General features: G+C 41.0%; 1 protein-coding gene across 2 annotated transcripts in view; it reads right to left on the bottom strand.

Moving 5' to 3' along the window:
• The window catches only part of FBXO34 (F-box protein 34), an 89973-nt gene that overhangs the window by 10449 nt on the left and 68867 nt on the right, over positions 1–10657 (bottom strand). The gene's annotated exons all lie outside the window — the stretch shown is intronic.

The following is a 10657-nucleotide window of genomic DNA, read 5'->3' as shown; positions in this document are numbered from 1 at the left end:
CTCTACCAATTCTCATTTCCACTAGTTTTTCATATACAAATCAAGAATAACAAAAGCAAAAACAACTACTTTCCATGGTTTACATGCTGGAAAATAAATTTCAGACTGAGTGACTAAAGGAATTTCAGACCGGCATTATTTAATTCTATACATAAAATTAGTACTTTAAATGTAAAGAAATTTGAACTTACTAAAGACACTTAAGTATAAGACACAGTATAGAAGAAACAATAGGATAAAAGAAGCCCATCCACAATCCCTGGTATATTAATGCTTTTCTAAGTCACCATAACTAGCATTTTATTGACTGCAAAACAGTCTATTAGAATTGTTATATTGCTTTCTAAGCTATTCTTACTGTTGAATATTTTAGACATCTATAACTAACAATCTATCTGTATAACCTCTTAACTGTCAGATTTTCTGCAGATAAAATACAAAGTCCACAATCTTCATTAATTCACTGATTCAGGAAAAAAGTTCCTGTTTCATTCCCTGAGCAGGGGTGGAGATGGGAACCATTTTATAAATTACAAAGATAATTACATTCAGAGGTACATGTTCTAGTCCTTCTCATATCACTAATTAGCTAGACAGGGTGATTTTACCTTGGGTAAGTCACTTCCTTTCCAGGTCTGAGTTGAAATGTTAACTGAGGGATTGGGATACTAGTCTAGTCAAAGCTATGATTTCTCCAGTAGTCACGTATGGATGTGAGAATTGGACTCTAAAGCAAGCTGAGTGCTGAAGAATTGATGCTTTTGAACTGTGGTGTTGGAGAAGACTCTTGAGAGTCCCTTCAACTGCAAGGAGATCCAACCACTCCATCCTAAAGGAAATCAGTCCTGAATATTCATTGGAAGGACTGATGGTGAAGCTGAAACTCCAATACTTTGGCCACCTGATGCGAAGAACTGACTCATTTGAAAAGACCCTGATGCTGGGAAAGGTTGAAGGTGGGAGGACAAAGGGACTACAGAGGATGAGATGGTTGGATGGCATCACCAACTCAATGGACATGCGTTTGAGTAAGCTCCAGGAGTTGGTGATGGACAGGGAAGCCTGGTATGCTGCAGTCCATGGGGTCGCAAAGAGTTGGACATGACTGAGCTGAACTGGGATACTAGATTATTTAATGATTTTTGTTAGTTTGTATGTCAAGATATCCCACTGCTACACAGAACACCTTGGATTGAGAAAAACAAGTCTTGTTGGGATGCCTGGTCTCCCACAAAATAGACCTATAGCCCAGAATGAACACCCACAGTCACAGATTGGTGGGAGTGAGGCAAGGGCTTTCACGGGTCTAAGCATGCAGGCTCTCAACCCACTCTTGTTCCTCGGGATACAGTCTAAGACACACACATGGGGCAGTCGGGCACATCCCTTTCTCATTCACTCCGTAACAGTTACCCAGGCCTGCACTGTGGCAGCCTTCAAAGTGATTGCTTTCAGATAGCAGTTTTATCCATCAAGAATCAAAGTGATTATCCAGAACAGATTTATCTTTCATTTCAAATTTAATTCCTAGAGTCCAGTCTCAGCTAAAAGAAGAAATATGGATATGAATATCTTCCAGCTAAGTAAAGAGAAACCTTACGTTTAAGGCACACAAAGTAAAGATACCCCTGAAACAGAGTGCGGCCGAGAGAAGCTGCCCCACGTCCGAGGTCAGGGGTAGCGGCCGAGAGTGTCAGGCTGCGACGGCGCAGGAATGGCCAAGAGGCGCTACCCAAGTCCGAGGTCAGGGGCGGCGGCTGGGAGGAGCAACCCCACGCCAGAGACCAGGGGCAGCTGCCGGGAGGACCAACCCCACATCCAAGGAGCCGTGGCTGCGCGGGCGCAGGAGGGCCTAGAGGAGCTATCCCACATTGAAGGTCAGGAAGGACGGTGGTGAGGAGATAACCCTCGTCCAAGGTAAGGAGCAATGGCTGCGCTTTGCTGAAACAGCTGTGAAGAGATACCCCACGCCCAAGGTAAGAGAAACCCAAGTAAGATGGTAGGTGTTGCAAGAGGGCATCAGAGGGCAAACACACTGAAACCATACTCACAGAAAACTAGTCAATCTAATCACACTAGGACCACAGCCTTGTCTAACTCAGTAAAACTAAGCCATGCCCGTGGGGCAACCCAAGACGGTCAGGTCATGGTGGAGAGATCTGACAGAATGTGGTCCACTGGAGAAGGGAATGGCAAACCACTTCAGTATTCTTGCCTTGAGAACCCCATGAACAGTATGAAAAGGCAAAATGATAGGATACTGAAAGAGAAACTCCCCAGGTCAGTAGGTGCCCAATATGCTACTGCAGATCAGTGGAGAAATAACTCCAGAAAGAATGAAGGGATGGAGCCAAAGCAAAAACAATATCCAACTGTGGATGTGACTGGTGATAGAAGCAAGGTCTAATGCTGTAAAGAGCAATATTGCATAGGAACCTGGAATGTCAGGTCCATGAATCAAGGCAAATTGGAAGTGGTCAAACAGGAGATGGCAAGAGTGAATGTCGACATTCTAGGAATCAGCAAACTGAAATGGACTGGAATGGGTGAATTTAACTCAGATGACCATTATATCTACTACTGCGGGCAGGAATCCCTCAGAAGAAATGGAGTAGCCATCATGGTCAACAAAAGAGTCCAAAATGCAGTACTTGGATGCAATCTCAAAAACGACAGAATGATCTTTGTTCATTTCCAAGGCAAACCATTCAATATCACAGTAATCCAAGTCTATGCCTCAACCAGTAACGCTGAAGAAACTGAAGTTGAACGGTTCTATGAAGACCTACAAGACCTTTTAGAACTAACACCCAAAAGAGAGTCCTTTTCATTATAGGGAACTGGAATGCAAAAGTAGGAAGTCAAGAAACACCTGGAGTAACAGGCAAATTTGGCCTTGGAATACAGAATGAAGCAGGGCAAAGACTAATAGAGTCTTGCCAAGAAAATGCACTGGTCATAGCAAACACCCTCTTCCAACAACACAAGAGAAGACTCTATACATGGACATCATCAGATGGTCAACACCAAAATCAGACTGATTATATTCTTTGCAGCCAAAGATGGAGAAGCTCTATACAGTCAACAAAAACAAGACCAGGAGCTGATTGTGGCTCAGATCATGAACTCCTTATTGCCAAATTCAGACTTAAATTGAAGAAAGTAGGGAAAACCACTACACCATTCAGGTATGACCTAAATCAAATACCTTATGATTATACAGTGGAAGTGAGAAATAGATTTAAGGGCCTAGATCTGATAGACAGAGTGCCTGATGAACTATGGAATGAGGTTCGTGACATTGTACAGGAGACAGGGATCAAGACCATCCCCATGGAAAAGAAATGCAAAAAAGCAAAATGGCTGTCTGGGGAGGCCTTACAAGAGAAAAGGAAAGATATACGCATCTGAATGCAGAGTTCCAAAGAATAGCAAGAAGAGATAAGAAAGCCTTCCTCAGCGATCAATGCAAAGAAATAGAGGAAAACAACAGAATGGGAAACACTAAAGATCTCTTCAAGAAAATTCGAGATACCAAGGGAACATCTCAATGCAAAGATGGGCTCGATAAAGGACAGAAATGGTATGGACCTAACAGAAGCAGAAGATATTAAGAAGAGGTGGCAAGAATACACACAAGAACTGTACAAAAAAGATCTTCACGACCCAGATAATCACGATGGTGTGATCACTGAACTTCCTGATGTTCAAGCTGGTTTTAGAAAAGGCAGAGGAACCAGAGATCAAATTGCCAACATCCGCTGGATCATGGAAAAAGCAAGAGAGTTCCAGAAAAACATCTATTTCTGCTTTATTGACTATGCCAAAGCCTTTGAGTGTGAGGATCACAATAAACTGGAAAATTCTGAAAGAGATGGGAATACCAGACCACCTGACCGGCCTCTTGAGAAATCTGTTTGCAGGTCAGGAAGCAAAAGTTAGAACTGGACATAGAACAACAGACTGGTTCCAAATAGGAAAAGGAGTACGTCAAGGCTGTATATTGTCACCCTGTTTATTTAACTTCTATGCAGAGTACATCATGAGAAACGCTGGACTGGAAGAAACACAAGCTGGAATCAAGATTGCCGGGAGAAATATCAGTAACCTCAGATATGCAGATGACACCACCCTTATGGCAGAAAGTGAAGAGGAACTCAAAAGCCTCTTGATGAAAGTGAAAGTGGAGAGTGAAAAAGTTGGCTTAAAGCTAAACATTCAGAAAACGAAGATCATGGCATCTGGTCCCATCACTTCATGGGAAACAGATGGGGAAACAGTGGAAACAGTGTCAGACTTTATTTTTGGGGGCTCTAAAATCACTGCAGATGGTGACTGCAGCCATGAAATTAAAAGACGCTTACTCCTTGGAAGGAAAGTTATGACCAACCTAGATAGCATATTCAAAAGCAGAGACATTACTTTGCCAACAAAGGTCCATCTAGTCAAGGCTATGGTTTTTCCTGTGGTCATGTATGGATGTGAGAGTTGGACTGTGAAGAAGGCTGAGCACCGAAGAACTGATGCCTTTGAACTGTGGTGTTGGAGAAGACTCTTGAGAGTCCCTTGGACTGCAAGGAGATCCAACCAGTCCATTCTGAAGGAGATCAGCCCTGGGATTTCTTTGGAAGGAATGATGCTAAAGCTGAAACTCCAGTACTTTGGCCACCTCACGCGAAGAGTTGACTCATTGGAAAAGACTCTGATGCTGGGAGGGATTGGGGGCAGGAGGAGAAGGGGATGACAGAGGATGAGATGGCTGGATGGCATCACTGACTCGATGGACGTGAGTCTGAGTGAACTCCAGGAGTTGGTGATGGACAGGGAGGCCTGGCGTGCTGCAATTCATGGGGTCTCAAAGAGTCGGACATGACTGAGCGACTGAACTGAACTGAAACAGATCAGACTTATTTGTTTCTGATCTTTGGCAATTACAGCCTACATCTGTTGAGATCACCTCCTTGTGTGCACTGAAGCGTTTTAACAGCTGTATATTTCATAGAATACAGAATCATTATATTCTATAAGTCAGTTTTACAAGGAGTTACCCAGTATTCCTCAAGAAGAAGATATATATATTAGTAAAATAAATGAATGTAAGAGGCCTCTCTCATATTCCTAGTGCCCTCTGTGTCAACAATTTTCTGGTTTTTCATCTCTCTTCAATACCTTCCATGTAAAATGTAAGAAATTGAGGTGTTGAAAAATCCAATTAGTTCGCACATAATGATCTCATTACAGAATGCCTGTGAATAAATTTAAACTTCCGCAATGTGTGTGCCGTTCTGCACTGCACGCTGTGTTCTCTTCGCCTTCCTCCCCCACACAGTATTTTAGGTGCTATTATTGATAGACAGCGACATTTGGAAGAAACTAATGTGATTATAGAAGGCTTTTGTTTGTGTACACTAACCTGCAAAGTCAGCTCAACTAACACATTACTAGTAGACAAGGTTTTAGTAGGATTAAAGTAGATGATCCCACCGAACAGGAGTGACGAAAGGTCCAACAGTGAAGGAAAAAAGCCAGTAAGGTCATTTGATGCAACCAGGGTGACTGCTGGAGAGTAAATGGTGATTCTGTGGGACCCCCGAAGGAAGCAGAACCTTTAGGCACAGGCTGAAGTCCTCCACTGGTTGAAGGATGGCTGAGGTATTAACCGCTTGCCCTTCCTTTGCTGGGCTTGAAGGCCCCGAGACAGTAAAATGCTGGCAAGACTCAGAGAAACTTGCAAAAATTGAGAGGTTGGGTTGAAATCAGTTTTGAAGCATGAGGATGATAAGGGCATCTACTGCAAGAATCCGTAAAATAAAAATTTTACATCTCTGAGAGATTACATCAGACAGCCGCACTTTGCCCACCCCCACCCCGTCTCAGGCTCTTAAATACAGACAGGCGCTGCAGAAAGCTCCAGTCAGATCTCCATGGTTGCCAATCCCTTCACACAACTGTATTTTAAAAGTTCACCACAATAAACTCCTGATTCCTTGCAATTAAGTAAAATGTGGGTTGTAGCACCTACCCACACATGAGTGTTAGATGCTCAGAAATGTCCTTGAAAAAAATTAAGATCTCTGTGCCTGTTGAATCAGAATTTCTGGGACTGGGCCAAGAATCTGTTTTTAACCTTAGATTTAATTTGAAAGAGAATTTAAAGGTCAGTCATGTGTTAGATCTAAGAGTGTCAGCGGGGTTCTGGTTTGGGCTGGGGGCGCTAGGCTACTGACAGGCGTGAGGTGGAACTGCCCAACACCATTCAGTCTACACTGAAGCATCTACTCTTCAGGACAGACCCATCTTCTTACTTTTTATTCTCTTTAAAACACACACACACACAAGTCAATAGCCATTTTATTGCCAAATTTCTGTCTAACTCCAACTCCTCAGTTTCTTGGCACTGCTCTTCCAGCTCTCTGCTTTTCTTCTCCAGTCTTTAAACACTGATGTATTCCTCAGAGTTCTTTCCCTAGATCATTATTACTCTTAAGCTATATATTTAAGTGACCTCACAGTTTTAATGACCACAGGCTCATGACGCTCCAGTGGTATGCTCTCCCAAGCTTCATATGCTGTGACATGCCTAACAGACATACTCACCTGGATGTCAAAAAGAATCTCAAAAATCAAAGTGACTACCTAGTGACAGCACCAAGTACCTAGTCAACCACGCCAGAAAAGTTGAAATCACTTCGATTCCTCCTCCCATCCAATCACCAAGTCACTAAAAACGGCTTCCTCTTCTTGTTCGTCTCTTACACAACTGCCTAGTTTTAGCTGCCATATTTTCTCTCTACAAAGCGTAACCCCTTGCATCAATGAGAGGCAAGGTCATGGAGCCCACTCCTGCCTTGCCCTTTCATAATTCAAACTTTGGAAGCTTGTTCACAGACCATTAACACAGGACCAGGTAGATTAAAGCCAAAATTATCACCTAAGATACAAATTTTAAGTTAGGCAGAGCCATAAAACTAAGAAAACAGCTTCAAACTTTTTTCATACTAACTGCCACCCATTTCTTTCTATCCATTTATCATCAAAAATTTACTAATAAACACTCTGGGCTGGACTTTAGTGGTGCAATTATGAGTAAGACACAGTTACTGCCCTTGGTTGGTTTAGTCACTAAGTCATGTCCAGCTCTTGCAACCCCATGGACTGGGGCCTGCCAGGCTCCTCTGCCCATGGGATTCTCCAGGCAAGAATACTGGAGTGGGTTGCCATTTCCTTCTCCAGGGGATCTTCCTAACCCAGGGAGCGAACCTGGGTTTAAGGAGACAGTAAAATCAAATAGGCAATTACAATATACAGTGTGATATGTGTTAAAAGGGACAGTACAGGTGCTGTGAGAGTCCATGAGGGAAGAAGGTGGAGGGAGAGGACAGAGAAGGAAGGAGTGTGTGAAAGGAGGAGAGGGACCACCAGCACCAAGTTTAGTCTCAAGGGCACAGAAAATGGGCCAGAAAAGCCATGAAGGAAGATAAAAGTCCTAGGAGTTCAAAAGTTAGATGATGCTTTTTGGGAAACTGAGGCAGGTAAGAAATAATCAGCATTCCAGCTAAGAGACAGAAGTAAATGGATTAGAAACAAAAAACAGGCACGATTTTATGTAGCGACTGATTATAAATGGAGGTTGAGGGAGGGAGTCAAGGATGGCTCCTCATGGCTACAGCAACCTGATAAAGAGTGGCACCTTTTAGTGAGACGGCGACAACAGCAGGTGAGCTGTTAGTATGGAGCAGGGGAAAAGGTAAGTTCAGTTTTAAGAAATGCCGCATCCAAGTCTGGCCAAGACAAAGAGGAAAGGAACAAGACAGTTGCAATAGAAATTCAACGAGGATAAAGTTTTCTGGACAGAGATTATGATGTCTTTTTCCAGAATTTTCACGAGTATATACTGCATATCTTACTATTATAATCAGAAAAGATGCACATAAAAGTAAAGAGCAATCACACACTTTACCCAAGGCCATATAAAGAATTTTTTCCAGGGGACTTCCCTGGCTGTCCAATGGCTAGGACTCTGTGTTTTCACTTCTGGGGGCTGGGGTTCAATCCATGGTCAGGGAACTAAGATCCAACAAGCCACGCTGTGCAGCAGAAAAAAAAAAAAAAAAAAATGAGTCCAGTTAGTGATGGAGATCCCCAGGTGCTCTGCTGTGAGGAACTGCAGCAGATGAACAGAAGAGAGTCAGAAATTCATGGAGTGAATGGCAGGTGAAAGTGAATGTTTGCAACTCTCTCATGAAGTCTGGCTATAAATGATCTTTGTACACAACTGTTACCTTAAGTCCTTTCCAGGAATAAAGTGAGATATAACAATGAATCAATTAAAACTTGAACAACTTTCCTCCTCCAGTAAAGGCCAAAATCTTTCTTTCAAGTAATTCCAGTATTCTTTATCAATTCAATTTCTGATTTCAGCTCAAAAAAGCTGGAAAAAACTCTAACCCAAACATACTGTACAATCTGAAAATGAAGCCATGGAAGAGAATTTAACTTTGCTTGGAGGGGGGCGGAGGGAGGAATGCCTAGACAAGTGTTAGAGTCTAAAGAATCACACTAACTTGTCTACAGAGAAACGAACTTGATCACTGAGGAAATCAAATGGCAATACTGGAGTAGAGTGAGGAAAAGAACGAGATTTCTCTTAGTGCTAAGAGGCTTAGTGCTAAAAGGAAGCCTGACATCAAAGGCCTGTTTTCTAACTTTGGCCTTGCCTACCTAATCTGGTTGGAAGATAAGGTGTTTCCTGTTTCTTTCTACTTTATTAAAGTTTCAGGAATGCCAATTCCAAAGAGGAGTCATTTATCAGTATAATAGGAGCTACTCTTTATTTACAAAAGACTAGAGAAATAGAAAAGTATGTTTTCCTTTAGAGGATGAAAAAAAGTAGACAGTAAATAAATCACTGTTCTTTAAAAATGTAAATGCTTCCAGAGAACATCTTATTATGATGGCCTTCTTCACTGAACCATTACAGAAAGGAATAGCTGCTTCAGCAAAGTACTAAAATGGCTTTTGAAGCCCACAGGTAGATAGTAGTAGAATTAAGATCAGAATTAGATAAGTCTCTTGGATCTATATATTTTTTTGCTACAAAAATTAAAAATTAAAATCCTAGGTTCAATTATGACACAAAATTAAATAATCTGACAGCATCTATTCAAAAAGCTTCTATCTTTCAAATTGGGATCAGTTTTTCTTAAGTGCCACATAAAACTTCTACTCAGAACTGTGATGATTTAAGCAAATGTGTCATAAGAAGCCACACTAACCTACAAGTATGTAGAACTGCTTCTATGGCTATTAAAGCAGAAAAAAATGCCAAGATCAGGAGGGTGTGAATACAGGCAGAGACATAAAAAAAGACTCCCACTAACCTCTAAGCATTGACTGAATGCATCCAACTCTCAGTGTATTTTAACAACAAAACAGAACAAACTCTAACACAGAAAAGACCATATTTCTCAAACTGAGCTCCAAAATATTTGGGACTGGCTTTTTTTCAGGAGGGTGTTCACTCCTTTTTTTAAAAGTAATACTGTCTAGAGTCATTTCATGGGAACTTTGAACTTCTCTTGGAAGGACTGGATGGTTACTAGTGTATAATTTAATGGAAAAATCTTTGTCTTTTAATATTATACTTATTTTTCCTAATTCCAATATTTCTTACAGAAAACAAAGGAAGACTTCTATTTTTTTACATAGAAAATTGTTACTTCTTTGAATGTGCTAGTGCTTTTTTACAACTTTGAAACCAATCATTCTCCCATACATATTTTATGTGAATTTATATTTTTAAGGCAATAGCAATTTTTTACATCATTTGCATATGCAGTATATTCAAAGAAATAATCAGAACTTTAACATGTGTCCTATTTTGATTAAAATGTAACTTGGACATAAGGATGTCATCTTCTTTAGGGAATAAATGTTAGAGAGTCTAAGGCCAGTCATGAACACAGTTTAAAAACCCATTAGTTGCCAAATAACATTTCATAGGAAAATAAATCAGAACAGCAACTAATTCTCAAGTGTAAATGCAGCACCCACACTGTGCCTGTCTGCCAGTGTACTCATACCACTCCATCCTGAGCCTCAATCTTGAGCCAAGCAACCTAACAGCCCACTGGGCACAAGTTGGCCCGATAACACTGTTATAAACAACTAAATTTTATTTTTAATTTTATTAAAGTACAGCTGATCTACAATGTTGCTTTAGTTCTACTGTACAGCAAAGTATACCAGTTAGACATATACATGTATCTACTCTTTTTTAGGTTCTTTTCCCATATTGGTCATTACAGAGTATTAAGAAGAGGTTCCTGTGTTATATAGTAGGTCCTTATTAAATATCTATTGCTATATACTAAACCACTAAATTTAAAAATGGTTTATCCCTCAGGAAGGAGGGAAAAGGTAAAAATTCAGGATAACAAATACTAAAGCATCAAGCAAAATAGTTTGCTTCCATTATCGATGAAGACAAATGTAAGATTCTTGTCAGCAATCCTGGGTGGAGGTGAAAGCAGGGAGGGGATGACTTGACCTCCAGTGTTTATCAAAGAAAGCCGCCTAAATCTCAGTCCTGCCCAGCTGTTTAGTAATTCTTCTACCACATCCCTGTATACTTTGTTGAATCAAGACTGCAGTAGCA

The sequence above is a fragment of the Bos javanicus genome, chromosome 10 (assembly GCF_032452875.1).
Source record: "Bos javanicus breed banteng chromosome 10, ARS-OSU_banteng_1.0, whole genome shotgun sequence".
Taxonomy (NCBI): domain Eukaryota; kingdom Metazoa; phylum Chordata; class Mammalia; order Artiodactyla; family Bovidae; genus Bos; species Bos javanicus.
This window is presented reverse-complemented; position numbering and strand designations above follow the sequence as displayed.